The sequence below is a fragment of the Corapipo altera genome, unplaced genomic scaffold, assembly GCF_003945725.1.
Source record: "Corapipo altera isolate COAL_440 unplaced genomic scaffold, ASM394572v1 64, whole genome shotgun sequence".
Classification (NCBI taxonomy): domain Eukaryota; kingdom Metazoa; phylum Chordata; class Aves; order Passeriformes; family Pipridae; genus Corapipo; species Corapipo altera.
Window position 1 is genome coordinate 1,563,350 of NW_020884893.1, and position 23,834 is coordinate 1,587,183.

General features: G+C 45.7%; 1 long non-coding RNA gene across 1 annotated transcript; it reads right to left on the reverse strand.

Moving 5' to 3' along the window:
* Window positions 1–844: 844 nt before the first annotated feature.
* Window positions 845–14,810, reverse strand: LOC113948631. Its single transcript, XR_003528196.1, has 4 exons — window positions 14,644–14,810; window positions 12,489–12,545; window positions 2,339–2,523; window positions 845–1,016 (listed from the first exon to the last, which is right to left on the reverse strand). It is a non-coding gene; the product is annotated as an uncharacterized LOC113948631 (long non-coding RNA).
* Between the last annotated feature and the right edge of the window lie 9,024 nt (window positions 14,811–23,834).

Genomic DNA, 23,834 nt, shown 5'->3' on the forward strand with positions numbered 1-23,834 from the left:
CAACAACCTCTAAACTCACTTCCTTCAAAGGAGACTCGTTCCCTCTCCGTTGCTCTGTCGTGGGCTTGTAATCTCAGGCAGGCTCCTAAAAAGAGAAACACTTCCCTCACATCTGTGCCCTTCTCATGTCAGCAAAAGCAGGGCACGAAGTGCTTTGCATCAGCCTCTCATCTGTGGAGTGAGGAGGATTGCCCCTCTCTGGTCAGAAGCCATGGGTGGCAGATGTTTGGGTTTGTTCCCTTTGGCCATTGGCAGTGGCAGGTCCGGAGCTGCTACAAAGTGCTGAGGCTCTGCACCAGCTCCCAGGCCTGGGAAATCCCAGCTGTCTGCTCACATTCATCCTCTGGAAGCAATCTTTAATCCTCCCAACGTTCCCTTCAGGCTCTTTGTTCCAAGGCTGCAGAATGTCTTCACACAGCCTCAAAATCTAGGAGTGCAATGCAACCTCCATGAGAAAGGTGAAAAAGTGAATAAGTGAATGGGAATTTCGTTTTGGTTTTTTTGTTTGTTTGTTCATTTTGTTGGTGTGGGGTTTTTTATTATTATTATTATTGGGTTTTTTTAATAATAAAACCCCAAACAAAACAAAAATTAAACAAAAACCCCTACCATTAACATGGTTGCCAGCTTCTTCCTTCATGAAGATGCTTTATCTGCTCATTCCTTTGAACACCAAAACCACTAAGTCCTGTACTTCCTCTTCTCTTCATCCTTTTTTTTCCTTCAACAAACATTTTTATTGCAACAGAAGAACCAACCATGGACCCACCAAACCTCTGATTTACAACAGATCATATAATCTGTTTAGTAGCTGGTACATCCCATCCACTTTTCCTACCTTGAGCCTGCTGATGGGTTTGGTTGACACATATTGGCTTATCCATGACAGACTTTATATCCACGTTTTCAAAGGATCTCCAGGTGTCTTTGGCTGTCTGAAGTTTGGCCATGAGCAAAGGGCACTCTTTGTGCAAGCCCTGACTGCTCCTGTGGTTCTCTGGCTCTGAGGATCTCACCTGTGAGGAAGAGGCGCCGTGAGACCCAAGAGGTTGAATATTTGACAGTGTTTAAGCACACCTTGCACACACTGCCCTGGATGAGATCCCCTTCCTTTCTGACAAACCTAGATTTAGCTCACCCAAGGCAGACATGGGACATGGAAAGGCATATCTTATTTTTTAAGCTGAGGAAGGGCAAGGGAAACACAGCCAAGAGCTAAGTGAAAGTAGAGGACGAGAACGTGGGGAAATTTTCAAGCTGCACATCATGCAGGTGAAGGGCAAGTCTGAAACAGAACCAAAGCTGCTGAACCAGACCTTTGAGGCCACCTGAGGTGAGACAGAATCAGCAGAGATTTCATTACTCACAAATCCCTCCAGATGTCTTAAATAATTCATAGCAAGCACTGGGACATAAAGACCAGGAGTCCCATTAGGCGGCACATCGTATTGTTTTTGTTCATTAGGGTGACTCACACAAAACACATTATTACATAAAGCAGGATGTCTCATTAATTACATCAGTCTGGGGGCTATAATGTGCCAGTGCCTGGGAGGGCTCTGGGAGACTCAGTCCTTGTCCTGGTTGTTCCAGAGAGTGCTTCCCTGCAGAAAGTCACCCCTCACCCCACCCAGGCTGTTGCTGGGGGTCTGGCTCCTGGTGCCCTGGCTGTGACTCTGCCCATGGGTGCTGGGCATTTCTCCAGTAATGTCACCTCTCCCATGAGCTGCCCCCTGAGGACACACTCTCCTCGTGCTCACCCCACACAGGCTGGGCACAGCTCCAGTTGGGAACGAGGGAAAACCCCTCCCTGAACTGAGCTCCTGCTGCCACCATCAACTCCGAGAATACAACAGAGGCTAAAGGAGGAGTGTTTGTCACTGTGGCATTTGCAATAACTCTATGGCTTTTGGAGCAAGGGAAACTGAGCATTTCAATGGGAGCTGCCAGTGTTTGCCCACACATGCAGGTGGTAGCTGTGCCTGCCAGCTGGAGGGGAGACCCTGGGACCCCACATTTCTACGCTGTTAGCCTGCAAACACTCACCAAGGCCAGCCCTGTTTACGTGGATGATGGTGAAAAGGAGTGCCACATCCACTTCAGTCCTGCCACCTGCAGGTACCCAAATGGGGGGAGCTGAATTTCATGAATAAAAAGACATTGCAGGGCATAGGGAGAGTGCCCAGGTTCTTAGGGCCTGAGTCACTCCTGTAGAGACAGGAGAGACACCCTCCCTGGGGGGGGTCCCAGCAGTAGCTGGGAGCTGTGGGCTGGCAACCCACCCCATCTGTGCAGCCTCTGCCCACTTTTGGAGCTCAGAAGTGCAGCTCCTTCCTACCTTTTCAACAAAAGGTGTTGTTCTGGGAGACATACACCACTTCACAGAGTCAGGCTTCCAAAATCGACATCGTCCCGTGGAAGCCCACTGCAACCTCAGGGACTAAATAAACTCCCCAGTTCGCTGCTGCCTCCTTTCTACTGTCCTACAGTTTTCCAGGTAGGACTGTGTCCAGTGATGGATGTCTGCAGGGATGTGAGACAGAGATCAGAGGTGTGAATGGGAATTAGGTTTCACTGTTTGGCGCAGAAGAGGATCCTATAAGTAATTCAGGGGACCACTGAGATCTGCACTAACATAACCTTTCAGAATAGCATTCACTCCATACTAGGTTATATCCAGACTCCATACATGGACGTTACCAAAATATTGCTGTCAGGATGCAGTCTGGGTTGCCTGTACAGGATCTCTGTAATTTACAGGTGGAGAGGAGAGAAAAGGTCAGGGAACATCCTCGTGTATTGTGCTCTCTAACAGCCAGTCCTTGTGAGTGTATCAAAATGCAGCAGCACTGACAGGGACAGATGATCTAGAACTCCCTGCATTATTAATATACAGTGAAAGATGAGGCAGCTTTTGTGAAAAGTATCTGTTTGCATGTTTAATATACGATGCTCTAACTTTAACACACTGCTACTCATGATGCTGCATTAAAACACAGCTAAACCTTTTAAGAAGTCCCACACTGAACAAAAGAGAAAATATTCACTGAGCTCAAATATTCCTGAATGTTCCAGGCAACAGGACTGCAAAGATCAGGAGAAAAAGCAGGAAGGTGGGGAGAGAAAATGCAGTGACAAATGCAATGAAAGTGAAGTAACAGGAGAAATGAGGAGGGAAGTAGGAGAGAGTTCAAGGTGTGCCTGGTGTCCACCAGCTCCAAGGAATTCAGCCTCTCCTATGGGACACCCAGATCATGACAGAGCAATGCAGCACCGCATCTCACAGTGTTGGGAACTGCTTCCTCACTCCTTGTTGAGCCTCCAGCTCTGTAAGCCACCATCCCCTTGTGCCTGCCTTGCCTAACAAGCAGTTCACCCCAGCACTCCAAATCCCAGGTTCTTATCCTGTCACCGGAGGAAACAAACTCTGTTCACAGCTCCAGCCTGGCTTCTGGGAGGGGTTTCCTCTGTCATCTCAGGCTCACCTTTGTGACAACCAGCAAAAAACAAGCAGGAAAATTCATCTTTACAGCAGCAGGTGAGCAGGGAGAAAGGATGGGGTGGTGCAAGGACCATGGAGACACTCCCCTCCATGAACCCTGAACAGTCATGCTGTGCCTGGTCATCCAAAGTGTGAGTCTGGCAGAGCCAGGCCTTTAAGCCCTGTAGTAACCAAATCCCAGAAATTCTTTATCCTAAGCTCTTTAACATGGAGTGACTGAGCAGCACGTGTAGAAACCAGCTGTAATGCCTGCAGACAGCCAGGAGTCAGGGAGAGATGGGTTTCTTCCCGTTATGTTAAGCTTAAATAGAATTATATGGTCTTTAGTTTACCTTGCCATGCAGGCACATTAGGCATGGATTTCTCTAAAGCCAGAACATCACAAGCTACCCAAACAACCCTGTCATTGCAATTTCACAATTTCCCTCTTTTGTGTATCTCTGAGCTCTGACTGCAGGAAAATTTCCTCTCCTCAGCCCACTGCCATCTGGAGCAAGGTTCAGACTCAGTCACAAGCCGAGTGGGAAAGGATATTTCTGGAGAATGGTGGGAAGGTTAATGATGAGTATGCTTAGAGCTGGTGATCTCTTTCTGCATCTCATTGTGACACTCCAGTCTCCACTGCACAATCTGGAACAAATAAGTAGAAGCTACTGGGAAGGTAACAGGAGTTCTGAGGTCTGGCAGGAACTGGGGAATGCAGAACCTCAGTCAGCAAGGCAGGAAGAGTCTCCCGAAAAGATTTCAATCTGAAATTATCCCAATTCATCCAGGAGACAGGAGCTGGTGCTAGATATGTGCAGAGCATCAGCAGGAGATTCTCAGCAGCTGCAGGGACTTTGCAACTCCCATGTCTGTGCCAGCCCAGCTCTTGAGAGGACAGAGGCAAAGGGTGTTGGAATGGGTTAACTCTAGTTGTGTTAATCTTCTCAGGGAACATCAAAACTTTAACTGTTGTGTTAAAAACAGACACCAGAGGATGCCTTGTCACAGAAACAGGTGGTACCCATTGCTCTGTTAAGCTGAGGCAACACACCAGCTTTGAAACCACCCTCTGGCTGCAGGCTGGATCACTCCACACTGCCTTCACCAATACATGACACCTCCTTGAACAGCTTCAGCTGCCTGACAACCTTCCTCAGCCATTTCAGTGCTCTTGCTCTCTCTGCCCTGGCCCTGCCTTACAGGGCAATGCTCCTCCACACTCCACAAGGCAGACACCAGGAAGGAGAAAAGGAGGAGGGGTGCTAATGCCATCACTAGTAGGTGTTACAAGCCCATGTCAGACAGGCTGTTTGCTTCTGCTGGGCTTAGCTGGAGGTGTTTGGAAGCTTTTATACGACTTGACATCCACCCCTCAAATAATCGACGCTGCATCCCCAAAAAGGCCGGAGACGGGCGTGTCGTGCTCTGATGCTATTTCCAGCATTGTCCAGCAGACACCACAGGGAAGAAGAACAGCTGCAGCTCAGGCACTTTGACAAGCTGTTACTGTCCTGGCTGTTCCAGGCAATGCCTGTCAGGTCTGAGCGAGCTGGACGCCGGTAACCGGGCAGAGCTGCTGTTCGTTACCCCCTTGCGGTCTTTTGACTTTTCATCTTGATTAAAGACCATGCTGAAGGATGGAATTAGCAAGGCAGGGATCCCAATCCATTCGCTGCTCCTGAAATCCAGTTGCCTGCCCACGTGCTCATCCTCGGGGCTACCAATTAGGGGCACCAGCTGCCAGCCTGGATGCCAGGGCCAGGAGCTATTAGTGCACAGACCATTAGCTTTAAAAGGCATTTGGAACTTCTGAACACATTAGGGTTTGTGTGATTGACATGCACTACAGCCATATGTGGCTCACTGTCCTTTCTGTCAACCATTTTTTCTCCAAAAAAGTGTTGGCTCATTGGAGTGATCTTGGTGGAGCATCTCATGAAAATATCTTACCAAGAGCATCCAGGTTCTGCATGGGTTAAATAGTTGTTACCTGCTTTAACCAACTTCCTTGGCATCTCTTCTCTGAGATGGGAATGGCAGTTGTGTTGTATGAAAGGTTGGTCTCTATTTTTAGCCCTGTCATTTGCCCAGTTAATGGTTCCAGGGAAGTCATTTCCCTTCTTTATGCTTCAGCGACCCCATCTGTAAGATGGTAATGATGAGCCTGTACCATAGGGTTTTGAGATCTATGCTTGTAAAAAATATAATAAAACTCAGAATTATCATGGCTGCCTAAAGCAAGGGTGGAGAGGAAGCCCCAGGGGCCTTTGCAGCAGTACCTGCATGGTTGTTTTTTGCAAATCCTGTTCTGCCATGGCACCAGACCTGGATCCCCTCTGCAGACCTCGGCAGTCTCTGCTCCATGCTTGGCACAGGGGCAGATCTCTGGGGGCTGCTGTTGTCCCAGGATTTCCAGAAGTGGTGGTGCCAGCAAGCTCTGCAGGTCATTCCTGACAGGATGACAGGAGATGATCAGTCCATCAGCATGACCAGAGGGATTGAGCCATTGATTTCAGCTTGTTTCCCTCACATTTCCTCAGTCTCAACCACAGCTCAGTGTTGGGCAAATCATGAGCTACTCACCCTACTTTCCATCCTTACATGGGTCAACCAGCACATTTCCTCTCTCCTTCTGCCTCTCCCATTTCCCAGATGTGTCTCATTCTGCCATGAGGACCTGCTCTTTGTGAAAACGGATAGAGTTGGACTGGAGTCTCCCTGAGCACAGTGCAGCACACAGGGTACCTGCTGCTGGAAGCCAGTGTGAGTGCCAGGAGGCAGAGCCAGAACACCAGGCTGTGTGTGCTCTGTGTCCTGTGGCAGCAGGCCCTGGGCAAACACAGATGGGGGATATTCATCAGGAGGCCACCTGGCTGCCCAGCCACTAACCCTGACCCTCAGGGATGAGCCAAGTGGCGAACCAGAGCCTTAGCTCTCAAAACCAAGTTAAAAGCCAGGTTGTCTTACCAGCCTGTCTGAGCCCACTGCAATATGGCTGAAGGGAGATCCTCCCATTTCTTTCCCAGCTTTTTGTTTAAAGCAGGGCCATCGTGGAATTTGGAGTTCAAATACAAGATTTCTTTAAAAATCTCTAAAAAGGATATTATAATACGAAGTTCTGATGAAAGTTCCTGGACTTCCTGCTTTATACAGCTGGTGAATACCAGCAGAAGTCTTTTAAAAATACTTTAACATTTTGCCCCTTAGCTGGATTCTTGATATGCAAACATTGAATCAGTGTCATTCTAAGCTGTTTTTTTTATCTTGGGTCTGGCAGATCTTTCAAGCTCGGGACAGTTCTTTTGTCATTTGAAATAACTCTCCCCTCAGCAAGACACACATCCTTCAACTTACCCAGATGGTCTCCTCCTCCAAGCTAGAATAATGTATTTAAATTTATCCAATGGATTTCATGACTCAGATTTCCCATAACTGGATGGTTTCTAACCGTCCTCTGCTCCACCTGTTCAGACATCACAGCAACCCTCTCCCTGGCTCACAACCCTCAGTGCTGTGGTTCATCAGTGGTGTGTGATTGCCTCCAGGGAGAGGGTTTTAGCTGGTTTAGTCAGTCATACAGCAGTTCTAGGGAAGCTTCACATTCACACAACCCCTGGTCTACAGCTTGGTCCATGGCAGTTCTGGAGAGAAACCATGGCTTTTAGAATCTGCTTCAAAGTTTTACTTCTTGTGGGGAGGAAAGTTATGTCCTGAAAACACTCATGTTGATCTTCTAATCAAACAGATGGAAAATCACACTTTTTCTCCACCCCAAATCTCTATCCCCTGAGTACTTCTCACCAAACTACATTTCCAATCCAACAGAAAACTCATTCAGCAACCACAAACACAGCAACCTCCCTGTCTCCACAAACAGATCATTTTCTGCTTTGGACTACAGAAGATAATGCAAATCCTCATATATAGATGTTTAATCATCTGCCTGGATTGCATCAAGACAGCAGGCAGTGATTTTAAATACCATATAAGGGATCAAGGCACATCTCTTGACTGCTGTTCATTGAGCTCCTACACTACACAGGTCCTTTTGAAAATGTCACCAGTGCCTCCCAACTCACAGGACCCCTACTGGAGCAAAGGTATTTTTGGAGAAAAGCACCCCAAAAGCACTGACATCCAAAAAATCCTTTGAAATTGCTGACAGGAATATGTGGTGGCTCATCATGGCCTGGAGCAGCTCAGAGCCAGGTGCAGAGAAAACAGGTGAGGGAGGATGAAATGAGATCAACAAGAGGAGAAGGGGTGGAAGGAACAAAGGCAAGAGGCTGGATACTTGCTTGGATGAGCTGTTAGATTGGTTTTAAATGTAAGCTGGAGTTTGAGAAGGCAGAAGTGGACTAAACTACAGGATATTGTCTTGCCACCATCTTCCATAAGCTGTTTGCAGCTGCCATAGAACTCATAAGCCATTTGAAACCCTTCCTCTGCTCCAGCCCAGACCCCCCCGGACACTGAATGCACAAACACCAGGCAAGAACCTGGTTCCAGAGGTAGGATGCATCCAGGAAAGACCTTGAAGACACCATGAAACAATAGGAAACTTTCTTGCAGCCCACTAAGGCACTCCAGGAGGATGGGTTGTTTTTCCACAACAGCATCAGTGCCAAAAGAAAACAAACCAATACCAAATAAATTGGGTTTTGTGAGCTGAAAGCAAATGTTCTCTCCCCTGTTGCTTCAGCAGCCGAAGGAGAAGCCATGCAGCACTGTCAAAATGCCTGAGGAGCATTTAAGGCTTTCAACATCAAGGTGTTATTTCCCATAACAGCCCATCAGTGGGGCAAGACCTACACACAAACCTTCGCAGCCATAACATACATTTCTGGGCATTTTGCTGTCTCCAACACAGCTCCCCAGGCTGCTGGCACAGGCTCCAGGCTGCTCTCTGGGCACTGGGAACGAGCAGTGGCTGGGACCATCTCAGCAATGGCAATCCTGGGCTGTTGCAAATAAAATAAGTCCTCCCACATCACCATCAGAGCTCCCCTCACCAGGGCCAGGCTGCCACAGGCACTGAAATCCTGCCTCCCAGCCCCTAAAGGGGATCAGGGTGAGCCCACACCACCCTGGGGTGACCTGGCTGAGGGTGCTGTGAACAGCTGGAGCTGCTGCAGTGACACCAGGGGGAGCCTGCAGGAAGGGAACTTCCTTCCAGGCATCTTATTTTAAGGCATGAGGAATATTCTGGGATCCAACATGTACCACATTAATGATCTGTCTCTCTCCTCTGTCGTGGCAACACAAGGCCCCTCCATCCTCTGACCTTGGAAAGACAATAATTTCTGAGGCTGCCAAATGCCCATCCATCCTCCACGATGTTTAGAGCTGTCCAGGATGTTCAGAGATGCAGCTTTGCTCCTTCCACCAGGCACCTGTTGAACCTGTTGAGGCCACGTCTGTTAAAAATCTGGGCTCTGCAGCCAAGGGGACAACGAGAGATGAATGGTGCTGGAGTGCAGCCACTGCTGAGGAGAGAGGCAGGATCAGCCTGCCATGGACACAGACAGACTAATGAAACCTGCAGGACTGGCATGCAATTACCTGGTTTGCCAAACTTATCGTGGAGAAGTCGGATATTTCCAGTGTTCTGTCTGCAGCCGCAGGGACAGAGCTGTCATCTGGACTGTGGTTGCCTTTCTGAGGTCAAAGCATGGAGAGGCACGGTGTTGGCATGACTGGGAGACCATCAGTATGGTACTCATTTAATTCCAAAATGTTCCTCATATCCTCAAATTAGATGCCAGGAAGGAAATTTCCACTGCCCTGAGAGCAGACTCTGCAGGGTTCAGGTTTGTGCATCCTCACAAGACACTGAGTTTGTTCAGACCAGAGTAGCAGAATGATGGATGTGACCAGAACACACAGTTCTTCATTAAATTGTGATGAGTTAATGAGTTACTGGGGTCCTTTCTGCAGATCAACCTGGAAATGCTATTTGGACAGGCAAGGATATACTTTCAAAGTTCTTGCATTTAATTTTTTTTTTTTTTTTGCATGTGGGACTTGTGATCAGAGTTTTATTTTCATAAACAGTTTCTACAGCTTTAAAATTCTTCCATATCTATCCTTCCGAATTTCCACTCATACCATGAAGACTCAGCATATGCAATAACTAAAATTTTGGTGAATTCAGGAACTTCTTGTGGGACAGAAAAAAACCCAAACAAACACCAAAACCAAACAAGCAAGAAGTCAACTTTGGAAAAAGATTTTTAAAAAAGCAAAACAGAAGATGAAAGGAAAAAAAAAATCCAGGTGGTAGGGATCAGTCTGATTTCATCCAGACTTCCCCCGAAGAGTAGCCTTCAAAAGTCAAACACAGAGCACTATTTCATGTTCTCTCCTGTAACATTTAGAGTTCAAAGTGGTCATCTGTTCATCCACGTCCCCTCACAGGGGCGTTTGCAAATGACACAAACATTTGCCTGTGATCTGTGCTCTCCCTAATGCAGCCCCAGCCTGTGCCTGCCCTGGAACAATTTTCTCTGGAGCAAGTTCAAGCACAATTTGCTCATGCTGGTATCTATCTGTCATCAGATGTGTCAGCCTAATCGCCCTCGGCTCGGGTGGGGAGGAAGGAGACAAAAGGTCACCTTCTACATACGGTCTGTTCTGCAGGAGGCAGGAGAGAGCAGGAGGAAAACCAAATTTTCACCTACCTGATAGGAATCGAATGCTTTTTCCCTTTGCCTTTGCACTTCAGTGCAGCTCAGTGCCTCTGGTAGCAGGTGGATGTGCTTGGGACAGGTGAAAATGAACCAGATCCACTGGAATGCCAGGAGAGTGGGTGCTGCCAAATGGTAGCTCTGAAAGTTGTGGTGCCTATCCTTAGAGGAAGGATCTCTCAGCAGCCTTTGGATGCTGACAGCTCCCTGACTCCCCCAGGCTGTGCTGGACACTGAAAGTGGGTCTGGTTCATAGAATGGTTTGGGTTGGAAGGGGCCTTAAAGATCATCCAGTTCCACCCATGCCACAGGCAGGGACAGTTCCACTAGCCCAGGTTGCTCCAAGCCCCGTCCAACCTGGCCTTGGACACTTCCAGGGATGGGGCAGCCACAGCTTCTCTGGGCAACCTGTGCCAGGCCCTCCCCACCCTCACAGGGAAGAATTTCTTCCCAATATCCAACCTAAACCTGCTCTCTGTCAGTTTAAAGCCATTCCCCCTTGTCTGTCACTCCATGCCATTGACAAAAGTCCCTCTCCAGCTCTCTTGGAGCTCCTTCAAGCACCAAAAGTCACCTCAGAGCCTTCTCTTCTCCAGGCTGAACAATCCAAATTCTCTCAGCCTGTCCTCACAGGAGAGCTGTTCCCTGTGACCCTGACATGCCCAACCACAAGCTGGCATGGCTTCCATGGAATGTGCCAACAGGAGAACACTCACCGGGAAGAGGAAGGACATCACAGCCCAAGGTTTAACCTGCATTAGACACTTAGCTCAGGTATGGGCACCTTCAGCCCCTCAACAATCAGGAACCCAAGCTATCCAAAACAGCAACTCAGAGCACATCAACTGGTGGCTTAAGCAGATCACACTGGTCCCAGTAGGCAATGGGATGTCTGGATGTTGCTGAATCCAGGATGATGTTGACCCTGCTGGTTGCTGGAGAGCACCAGCCTGACTCACGGGTCCATGTCAGACTGATACAAAACAGGGCAGAAGAAAGCCATGGTCCAAGGCATATCCTGGAGTGTGGAACTCAAGTTACCCAGATCCAATTGCTAGGGAGAGGTTTGGACTGGAAAGCACAGCACTGCCCACACAAGTGACAACATCTGTCCCATCCAACACTCCCAAGACTGGCTTGGGAGGGAGACAGAACAGTGGCTAGAGCAGGGAGAGAAGCCAGAGCATCCATCTTCATTGAAAAAGGATCTATCCTTACAGCAGACAGAGCCACAAGGATATTTTTTATCCTTGAGGTTTATTTTCTCAGTGTTTCTGTATCTGACACTGGTCAAGAGGGATTCTGGGGAAAAAAAATATAAATGATACTTTTAGTGTTTTATAAATGGAGATGTATGATCTCAGTGACTCAGGGAGAGCAGAAGACTATGGGATGGCAAGGAATAGAAAAGAGCTTGGAGATTTATTAGAGTGCAGCAGATGGGGAGGAAGGGGGCACAGACAAAGCCAAATGATTTGATGGAGAACCAGAGCCAAAATGTAGAAAGGGCAAAAATCAAATTGAGACAGGCTGGAAGTTTTCCAGTGAAATGTTTTTCTCCCCCCAAGAAAAGTGGTATTTTCTACAAAAGCACATGTTCAGGGACACCCCCAGCTTTAATGAAATTGTTATTATTTTTTCAGTTTGCACTGAATAACCAATCCAAAAAGACTCAAACCACCAGAAAAAGAAGTTTGGTTGCAGTAGACTTATTTCCATTGAAAACACAGGTGAAAGAAAAGGCTTATGTGCAATTCTGAAAGCAAAGGCTTATGTGCAATTCTCCCATCAATAAAATCTAATTTTCCAACCATTTTTAAGGCTGAAAGGAAAAAGAGGAGTTAAGGAAAAACATTTTCAAGGAAAGCAAGCGAGATGCTATGGACACTAAAGCTGCAGAAAGTTTTACCAACCTGGCTGCTGTTGTCACCTGTCAATCTCCCAGAGCTGCCATGTGAAGGATAACCATGTCCTGGAGCCTGCTGCTTACAGCAGGGACAGCCTTATACACCCCAATAAAATGCTTTTTTTTTTTTCCCTTGACCATCTCTCTTCATCTAATAAAAGGTTTTCTCTCCCTCTACAAATCTTGTGTTGATTTAACACTTAACCCTCACTGGCAACACCCATCCAGAATAACCAGAGGAGGGGGGACTGGGACATACAGAGCTAGTGCACCAGGATGCCAGGTATGCATCTCATCTGGGTCAGAAAAAGGGACCCATTTCTCCATCCCTTTCCTCTCTGAGGTTTATTTTGCTGTGCCTCTGACCATGCTCCCCAAGCATCTCATCCCTCCTCACGGCCTCCCTCACCTCTCCTTCTTGCATCCCTGATGCTTCCTCTTGCCCTGTCAGATGTTTTCAGAGACACTAAAATAGGAAAATACAGACAAACACCCACACAACACAAATTTAGCAATGTGAATTGAAGAAGAGAGTTTTTTTTTTTACATACTGGCTGTTCCAGCACAGGCAACAATTGGTGCAAACAGAACATTTTGCAGCACGTGTCATGCACAGGGACCCAGCACAGATTTCAGCAGCAGCAGTAGCTGTGAAGAAGCTGGTTTGTAACAACCAGCACAAAGTAATGAAGCAATGAAAACACTAAACTATTTTACTCTGCAGCCAAACTAAATGTCTTTTGGTCCTTCATGCATGAGCCTTTTAAGTGTAAACTTTTCACAGTGAGAGAAAGGAAATCACCCTTAGACTTTAGCAAGAATGATTCAGATAGCCCCAGGCAGCAAAGATCTGAGCTGATAAAGAACAACAGTTTCTGACTGCCTTTGGAAAAGTATTTGCTGATCTTTGTTCATGTGCAACACTGCTTTAAGCTACAAAAGACACAGAGGGTAATGGCAGGTCACTGGGAAGATGTTATTGTGTTGTTTCTTTTCAATATGCTCCCTCCCCTTTTCAAGAGGTGTAGGGCCAAATGGGAGATTGAATGGCAGTGGAAGCCTCATCCCCACTCCCTAAGCAGAGGTCAGCCCAGCCCTAGGTCTGAGCAACGGCACTAGAACCTCAATTACCCTGAGAATAAAACATGGCATTGCCATTGTAGAGGCTGTTCCAGTGCAGTTTTCAAAAACAGATGTGCACAGGAATTAAAGCCAAACATCCATCAGCTCCACATGACTAACTCAGGAACCCAGCACATGTTGGTAAAGAAAGAGCAGGGGAATAAATACCTTGAGATTCCATTATCCAAGTATCTCAGCACTTCCCATCTCTGAAATAAACCCTTCTGACGGGCAGAGTACCTTGGAGGAGTCCCTGGCTGCTCTGGGCCTGACAGCAGCAAATATTTCCTATTCAAAATGAAAAAAGTGCATGGAGAAGACAGTGAAAACAGGGAAAAAACCCCAGCAAAACCCCAGAAAAGTAAGTGAAGAACCATGGGGTGAAATCCTGGTCTTTCTAAGTCAGTGTCAAAACACTCCCACTGGTTTCCATATCTTATATAAGTTCTTCTTTCATTAGTAAAACATCCTGACAAGTACAGAAAAACTTACCATGCAGGATTTTGCTCACACTGTCCATCATGCCTTCTGCAGTGGCATCTCCATGGGAAGAGATCAGGTAAGGTCCCCCATCCTGCCTGCAGCACTGCTCTGATGTGGAGGTGACTACAGCCCTTGGACCTTCTCCACTGGCTGTAAGGTAAGGAATAGGGCCTTTTCCTCTCCTGGCTAGGCAGGATTTCTGGCATTTGTTTCAGAATGAGGAGAGGAGCATAAAAACTACCTCACAAACATGATGTTTTTTAATTAATACTTCCTAACAAGTTGATGAGATGGCATGGAGAGAACGATGTCTCTCTGCCCTACACATGAGGCTGTGCCTGTGCTCCCCTCTGACACAGCCTCCACAGGGACCAAGCCTCAGCCCCACCATGACCCAGCAGTCCCAGGGCAAAATGAGATCAGCTGAGCTCCTGCTCAGCAGTGGGAGATGAGCTCCCCAGAGCTTCCTCCCAGCTCTGTAAATCAGCCAGCCCAAGCAGAGCTTGGCCAGAAGGTGCCTCATCCCTTCCAAGACTCACAGCCCTGCCCTCCTCTTCCAAAGCCATTTATTTGGAAAGGGCAAAGAGAGGTCCCAGCTAAGCCATGACTAATGCCTAGCTAATCCCCAGAGGAGTGGCAAAGCAGCTCCCAAGGAAACAGGGCCTAATGCTTTCCTGACCCAGGCTGTGACAGTTTAAGAGAGAGCTCGCTCTTACCAGTAAAAATAAATGCTTTCCTCATCAGAGATTAGAGAGGGTAGCTCTCCCTCTGTGTTACATCTGCAGGGCCAGCAGGGCCAGGGCAGTGTCAAGGCTCTGAAGACCTGCCACAATGCACCAAGGGATTAACCCAGGGCAATCCAGAGGAAAAAATTACTGTGACTTTTGTCCTAACCTCCCGAGGTGTTAAATGCTGAAGTAATTGGCCAGTTTTCATTGTCACAACCAGGCAAAACTCACCTTCACTTTCCCTGAGTAGTTGTTTCCTACTTTGGGTTTGATCACCAGAATGTGTTTAGTCCTTACTGAATGTGTAAGTCCTTACTTACATCACATTCAGAGGTATGAAATGATCCCCAAATTCTATACACACTTTCCATGGAAGCTGCTCTTCACTTGACATTAGAAAGAAGGTTCTGAGAGAGGCAAACGAGCAGCAAAAATGGCATTGCTTAATAAATAAAAAAATAGGGTGAAGACAAATTATTTGCAACATGAAACAATCAGGCTCGTTGAAGTTCAGGAAATATCTATTAAAATGAAGACTACTTGAAATTACTGATTCTTTTCCTCCTCAAATGTGTATGTTTTAATTAAGTATTTTTAGTGTTTTATACTTCCTATATTACCAGCTCATTTGTAAATTCCAACATCTTTACATACTTCTTAAGCTACATTTGTTCTTCTACTGACAATTAATACTTCGTTCAATTAATATTTTTACATTTACCAAAGAGCTATAAAATCTTTTATTCTTGCAAAAAAAACCAAAAAACATTCTTTTAATCATCTCCAGTGTTGTGCTGCAGGCAATGTTTTGTAGGTGTACTTGGATGCTGGGAAACAAGTATGCAGAGCTGGAACTGCCAACGCTCTTCTTCTGTTTGGAGGAAATTCCAGCACTCGGTGGAGGGATTTTGCAGAGAAATAACTGCAGGTAGTGCAGTTACTATTGTGTATTTTGCCCGTATGAACTTAAATAAGCTCCTTTTATAGAAATATAAAATCCCCTGTCCCATCCATTCAGCCTGCCCAGTGTGCAGGAGCACTACAGGACCTGCCTCCAGCACCTAATCCTGGAGGGGAACTTACCCCTTGGAGGAGCTGAGGTGAGAGGCAGCATCCACTGAAGGGCTCCTGTGAAAAAAGGAATGTGGGACATCATTCTGATGTGAACATCATTCTTCCCATCCAGGCTTTCCCTCCTGCAAGGGTTGGTTTCAAGGAGTTCTGCACGCTGGAGGGTGTGAGCAGAGTGCCTTCCTAGCAGAACTTCGCAAAGCAGAACTGTAAAAGGAATTCGTGTCAGCCAGAGCAGAATTACCTTAGAGCAAGAAGTGCACGATAAATGGCCCGTGGCTCTCTGTACAAAAAAAAGGAAGTTCATAGGGTACAATATCACAGGGAAGGAAACTATTTTAACCATATAAAGGACAAGCATATTTTAAAGAAAATGGGTTTTAGTTTAGCAGAAGTAGTTTGACCAAGGAGTACTTTGCTGGTACAGAGGGAACACAGGATCCAACTTCGCTTTCATGATGCTGTGCCAACACAGCCCGTTATGCAAGAGAGGACTTTCAAATTCTTATTTCAGAAAATAGGTCAGACTGAGCTCAAATGCTTTCTTGTTGAAATGCAGCTTAATGTGGATTTGAGTGACTATCATGGCTCACTGCCAGTCAGCAACTTCAGAGACATTGCTGAGAAACGTCCTTCAGCCTTCCTTTGCTTCAATCTTCCTTGTTCAGGGAAGGAAGGTAAAGCAACAAGACTGAGATGCCTCCATAAAGATAAAAATGACAGGCCATAGAATTGCTACAGCCAAGCTATCCATGCCAGGCAACCTGTCTGCTGGTTTTGCTGCTGGACTACTCACCTTAAAGAAAGCAGAGAAGAGTTGTCTGTAGGTGGGACAAACAGAAAGATGAAGCCCTGTCTGCTGCAGAGGTGAAGGTGTCACATCAAAAGTTCATTTTAAGCACAGGTCAGGATGGACTGGAGGGGGACATGGTGGCAAAATCTGTTATTCATTCTAATTTCATGGCTAAATCTCGGTAAGAACAAGGACGACAATTTTGAAAAGCATCGCCATGGAAGTGTTTCATTATTTTGTTGCATTTTTTTTCTTAAGGCTTAAAACTTGACATATTCAATCAATTCTACTGCTCCTTTTACGTTGTGGATTAGTTAATTGCAGAAGCAAAAAAGGGTGCCTGATTTATTATGTATAGAGCTTTGGAAAACTACAAAAAGCAGAAGCACAGACAAGTCATCCAGCTCCTCACTGATGGCCTTCAGCAACGAGGAAATGAGACTGACTGTAGTAAAAATGCAAATAAAAAAAGCAACATATGAATTCAGGCCTCTGTCTTCATTACAGAATCAATAGGAAATGCATTAATTCAGGCAGCCAAAACTTTAAAGCAAGCCAAAATAAAAAGGAGAACAAACACCAGTCTATCACATCCGTAGCCCTGGCTGCAGGGAAATGTTGCCAAATTACTAACCACATATATGACAATTTATACCTCCAGTCACCTCAGGTGGGTTCTAGTAGCCTCTCTCAACAATTCAGAGAATGAGACTCCACCAAAAAAAAAAGGGCAGTTTAATCTGGGGACAGGAGGAGTTTCTCTTGCAGTCTCTTCCATGATGAGAATGGGAAATTGCCAAAATCCATCGAACTGGACTTGCAGAAAATTTAAAGTGGATTTTCTGAGCAGTCCAGAAATCCTCACCATTTCTTCCCAGACGTTTCCCCTGCTGGCACGATGCCTGCCCTGCTGCAGGGAGGGCTCACACTCGGTGCCAGCACCTGCTCTAAGGGCTTTTCAGTCACACTGAGGAGCAAAACTGAGCAGCAGCTGCCTGGGAAATCCTCGAGGGTGAGGTTCAGATACCCAATCTATTCCAGATAAAATGTGAGAACCTGATAAATTCGACAGTGATACCAGCTGCTTTTGAGGAATCCATTACACAGCCATCAGCTCATGACAACTCCTGGCTTTTAAAGACTGAAGCAGTGACACAGAGGAGAGATCTCCACGCAGCCCCCAAACCTCAGAGCCCCTCGGAGCTGAGGCATCTCTGATAAAGCAGTGAGACTGAGCAAACTAAATTTAGTGCTGAGAAAATGGAGCTCAAACACACGCAAAGCTTTCACTCACTGCCTGGGTCTGGGTATGAATCAAATTCCTGCACTGCTCTTTGCCAATTAATACCTCCAGATAAAGCACACCAGGGAGTGACTTCCAATAGCACAGATTTTGTGTGCTCTGCTGCCCTGATAGACGTCGTAGCACTTTACTACTGTTTTACATGTCCAAATATTTGCCCGGATAAATAGATTTAGAATAGTTTGAATAAGCTGCACTTTGTCTTAGGAAGCTGGATGAGTCACGTCGAAATGAAATATTCTGGAAAAGGTCTACAGCACAATTACAGACGGGAAAATGAAAGGAGAAATTGCAGCTAAACAATGCACCGAGTCCAGACTATGTGAAATGTAACCCACAGATTCAGAGAAAATCTGCCAAAGAGGCATTTCCCCAAACCCAATATTTATGAAAAATTGTTTCATAAAACATTCGATTGGATATACACCTTTTTAAAACATAAAATATATACTTCTTTTTTTCTGTTTAAAGTGAAATCCACAGAGAATTATGCTCTCACCAGGAGCATAACTCCTCGAGGTGGTTATACACATACCTGGACTAACTGGGCTGTGCTAGGACTAGGCACTGTCCTAACACAACCTATGAGCTCAAAAGATACTAACCAGTGGGAAAGTCTTGCCAACCTGGAGTTAGAACTAGGGTTCTAACAGAGGGGATTTGGGATCATTACCTGTGGCTGAGGAGACCACAATGTACTTTAATGGGGGCTGTAAGACACCCTTAAAGTATTTCTTTCTAATTCTAAGTAGCTTCTGGGTGCTAATAGCCCCACAGGACAGGTTTCTACCTCCTTTCCTCAGGCAAACCTTCATCCTGTTGCAGTTCCAGCTCATATTCTGTAATATCTGAACGTGCCTTGTTGTACAGTAACCAACATTCCTGAGAGGCTACTTGGTTGTCTGGGAATGACACAGGGGCTAGTCCTAGAGTCTCCAAAACCCCAGGGAGTCACTGTGAAAGCTGTCTACTCAGCTGGGCTACCAGGGTGCTCCAGCTCCTGAGCCCCTGCAGCAAGGTGGCCTTAGGTCTGGACCCAGAAAATCACATTTAAGGAAAAGAAATGGAGAGGTTTGAGCAGAAACCTGCCTGACATTCTGGGAACATCCCTAGAAACATGGCACAGATATTTGAAAACACCGTTTTTCACTCTTATTCTGCTTATATCACAAGGAGGCAAAACACCACAATAACACACACGCTGTAAGAAAAGGCTTCCAGTCTAATTTTGTGTCTCTCAGGATACAAGAAACCTCACATGCTTCAGAGATCCAAGTGGAGGTTTAGCAGGTTATGTAGATCAATTGCAGGCAGATAATTAAGGAAGCAAAAAGTGATATTCCCACCATTAAATATAGGTTGGAGTCTTAATAAGGCACAAAGAGAGGGAAATGAGAACCCTTGAAATTGAAGTTATTATGTGCTGCATCAATTGCCAGAAATCAAATGTTAATATCGTTCTCTTGCTTTTATTCCCCTCCCCTTCAGCAGCAACCCACTCCCCTCAGTCTCTTTGTGCATGTGCAACCCCTCCTGTCCCACATATTTGGTACCACTCTCTCTTTAGACAGTAGACCATCACCCACCAAAATGCCACAAACCCAACAACTTCACCGTGGACCCAGAGACCTCCCTCCCTGAAAGTCCCCCCTGTATTAAGCTCCCCAGGACTTCCCCATGCCTGTGCCACAGGCTGGACCATAAACCAAGGTCCTGTTCATATAATTGCTTTCCTACCAGCAGTAAATCTGCTGCTAGAAGGATCTGCTGAGGCATTTGTGCTTTCTCAGCCTTGTCTTTCACTTCTGGCCACAGGATACAGTAAAAAAGTCAATTAAGACTCTAGCACTTCCCCTTCTTTCTCATTTCTTCCATTTAAAAGTAAGAAACAGTCCAAGGTTGGTCAACTGGAAACTTGCAGCGTGGCAACTTCCATCGCCTTCCTCCCTCCAGGAACACAAAGGAACAAGCCCAAACCTTCTTTCCTCCTGTTCTTCACCTTCTGGCTCTGCATTACACATGTATTGTGCAGCCAAGCTGCATTCTTTAACATGCACTCATTAAACAGAAGATAATTTCAGCCCTTGGCTGGTTCCTTCCATGTGGGGACTCCGAGCCTACGTTATTCCTGCTGCTCTGTCCCATCTGCAGTTTAAACCCCACCAAGGGCAAGAGGATTTTCTGAGCAATTTTATGACCATTCAGCAACACTGGTCCTCTTTGGCAGCCCCTGTGTCATTCCCAGACAACCAAGTAGCCTCTCAGGAATGCTGGTTACTGTACAACAAGGCACGTTCAGATATTACAGAATATGAGCTGGAACTGCAACTGGATGAAGGTTTGCCTGAGGAAAGGAGGTAGAAACCTGTCCTGTGGGGCTATTAGCACCCAGAAGCTACTTAGAATTAGAAAGAAATACTTTAAGGGTGTCTTACAGCCCCCATTAAAGTACATTGTGGTCTCCTCAGCCACAGGTAATGATCCCAAATCCCCTCTGCAGCCACAGGGAACTTTGCTCCTCTTACCCGTGTGAGTGGCTGATGTTCTCCAGATCTCATGGATATTGCACCCAAAATCAGAGCATAGCAAAGGTTCAATCACATCAGTAGCAATAAGTATGAAAATGGTGTTACAGGAAGGTAAGAACCTGTGGAGGGAGAGTTAAAAAAACAAAACTAACAAATGAAAAAAACTCATAAAACCAGGGGAACACATGACCAAGGTGAAAATCAGAAAGCTGCGAGATCACAGGCAATTATGGGTGACTTTCCTGGCAATCAGAACTTGCAAATCAAGTCCACCTCCTGCCCTGGTGGCTGATTGCCAGGAACAAGTTAATTAACCAGCACTAACAAATGCAGATCTAGACTTTAACTAGATGGCTCCACCTCCCCTTGGCAGCTCCCCCTGACTGACCTATAATTGGCCATGGGCCAAATTAATCCTTGGGGAAAGTCTTTTTTCCCTTAGTTTGCACCAGGGATTAATGTAGTATGCCCTGGCATTTTCCCCATAACTTAAAGAAAATCTTTGTTTGTTTTGTTTTTAACCTTCCCTCAACATCACTGACCTTTCCCATCTTACTCCAACCACCTTCACACCCCAGGCTTGCAGCCAGCTCCTTTACTTTCAGCTGATATTTGCAAGCATTTGTTTTATTTTACATGTTGCTCACTGAACTTTTTCCAGTTCGTGTATCTTATTCTAAAGCTACAATTCACGAAATAGCCTAATTCTCCAAATGGTGCTGAACTGAGTGGAATAATTACCTTACTTGTTTTAGGCCTCTGTTGGAGTCCAGAATTACACACTTGGAAAATTATGATTGTTTTATTCTCTTCTTCTTTCTTTTTTTCTTTCGGTTTCATAAGATGTGTGAAAGACAGGTTTTTATAAAGGACATAAACCCAGCCAAAACTATAATTACCACAGACAGAAAAGAATTCAGAGAAAAGATGATTTTATGATTAAGGCACTGGAGTAGAAGCTCCAAAATTTAGATTCTTTTTGTGGCCCTGCCAAAACCCCTCTCTGTAACCTTTGCTGAGTTAATCCCTCTGTGCCTCAAATAAAATACTTTGGCACTTCCCTGTTTTATGATAGCTGCTGCATAAACACATTCATTCACATTTGTGAGATGTTCAAACACACCAATAATCAGACAACCACAATGACTGGGATGGTTAAAATCATCTGGCTGTATTTAATCATCTCTTGTCAGAAGTGTGTGCATCTTTAATCACATGCACACGGGATACAGCAGCATTACTGCTGAGAAATAAGCACTGTACTAAAATAAAATAAAACAAAAAAGCGCCAAAAATTCCATGTTCCCCACAAAAAATATTTTGCAGATCAGGGCAGCAATTGTATAAATGAAGCTTAGCATCTCCCCATTCCAGTTCCCCCAAAACAGGGACAGGCTCTTACTAAAAGAAACCTTATCAAAGCATTAAGTCATATTCCACTGGAGATGTGTGAAGTCAAGAGCAATTACAGCAGCTCCCAGACTTCCATCTTGATATCAAGGAAAAGTACACAAAAGAAATGCTACTAAAGGCACAAGCACAGTTTTAAAAACAACCTCACAAAGAAGATGCCAGAAGAGTCAGGGCCATGAGTCACATCTGTTTCCAGGACATGATGAGGACACTGAACTTTCAGAGTGAATTCCATTTAAAAACTGTGGAATTGAGCAACAGCTGAAATGAGAAAGCAGGAAAGCCAAGGCTCCAGCAGCACAGCAGGGGAGGGTCACTGTGGGAATGTGTGAAGGCAGCTGCCTTCACCTGGCACCTCAGGGCAAGGCTGGCAGCTTTGGGCACGGGCTAAGGCAGATCCAGAAGGTCTTTTATCTCCTGCTCCTGCCACTCTGAGCCGTGCTGGCATCCCACGCTCGTACAGAAACTGCTGCCACGTCCTCCCACCCCTTTTCCTGGGGGAAAAGGCAAACTCAGGGGTGTCTCCCTTCTTCTCCCTCCCTCCCTGAGCACCAAAGGCTCAGGAGGCTGCTGTGTCACCCGATCCCCCCCTTCCCTTTTCACTGCTTTCATAAATTAAGCTGAGCAACAATAGAGATGAGAGAAAGCAGGACAATGTGGTAAATGTAGCAGAAAGAAATTTGAATTGTAATGAGGAGAGCTAATCAGGAAAAGAATGGACTATAGAAAAAAAGCACTAATGAGTTTCTAAATAAATTCAAAAGGTTAATATTGTTCTATCTAACAAATAGGAGAAGAATCCCAATGTGAAATTAAAGGCCTCACTCCAGTGCCCTTGCAGCCATATGTTAAATCTGTAACACCCACTCTATTTACCTCCCTGTCCACCACAGCTTCCTGATACCTCCCATGGATGGCTCCTGGAAATGGGATCTCTGCAGGTCAGCCACGTCTCCCCATCTCTTTTGTGTGTGTACATCAAGTGCTTGAGCCAAAGTCAATAAGTCACAGACTCTCTTTGACCTACAGAGTTTGTACCAAGATTTTTTTGACTTGTTTATGTTGGCACTGGCAAATCAGTAATCAAAATACAGTCTTCAAATAGAGAGGGATGTGTGTGTGTTTGTGAAGTGCTGGACAACACAGTTTTCCAGCACATTTGTATTCCCTTTTATTATGACGTGCATTGACAGGGTGAATAAAAAGCCAAGACAGGTTAACTGAAGAAAGAGTAGGAGAAAATAAAAGTTTATAAAAAAAAACCAACTTGGAGGTTTTATTGTTTGTTTGGTTTAATTTATATGATACCAGTACTTCAAAATATAAAGATAAGATTTTCTGTATATAATCAAAAATTAAAATATTCAGAGTCCTTTATGCATTCTATTACAAAACATGGTAAATTTTTTTTTTCAGCCAAAGTATAATATTTTTTTAGGTGAGGAGAGCAGCTCCTTTCAAGAATAAAAGAAAAATCCAATTCCCAGCAAAGTAATGGACTCAGAGGCTTTTCATAAGAATAGAGGATCTGCTCTACAATTTTTTTTTACTTGAAAGAAGGAAATAGTGCCATTATAATATTTTAAACTGAATACAAAAAACCAGAATGACATCATACTTTGGGGAGAACTCTGAGTGTATTTGTGTGCGTGGCTGTCCATCTGTCTTCTGAACTGCAACCAAAACCTAGTGGAGAGAGACAAGGGTGGCTGCACATTTATCTCCCCCTGGCCCAAGGATGGCAGGAGATGAGTTAGGTGCAGTCCCAGAGCTGTGTAACCTCGTTATGATCCAGCTTTACCCACAGTGATAAATTTCTTTTCACCCTGTCCCGCGGGCACAGTCACAGTCACACGGTGACGTGCGGGCACAGCCGGGGCTCTGGCATGAGTCAGAGCCCTCAGAGCCAGCCCAGCACACCCCAACAGAGGAGTGTCTGTGCTCCTCTGCCCTGCCCCACACTCCCAGCACACCCACAGCCCCACAGGGCAGAGCTGCAGCCCCATCACTCCTATCACAGAAAATGAAAAACACTGGGATGTATGTGCACCTTTTTCCTTTCAGGCGTGTGAATTATTCCAAAGTTGGAGCAACACTCCCGTGCCAGGACTGGCCATCTCATGTATTATTCACAGGAACCTTGCAAAATGTTGCTCGGCTGCTCACCTGCCGTGAATAATTTTGTTTGACAGGCAGGTTAAATGCTTTAGCTTCCTAATCCTCCTCCTCCTCCTTGCAAGGAAGGAGGGCATTGTGGGCTGCCCTGAGAGGCATCACAGCGAGGATGTTTAATAGAGGCTCCGGTGCAGTTCAA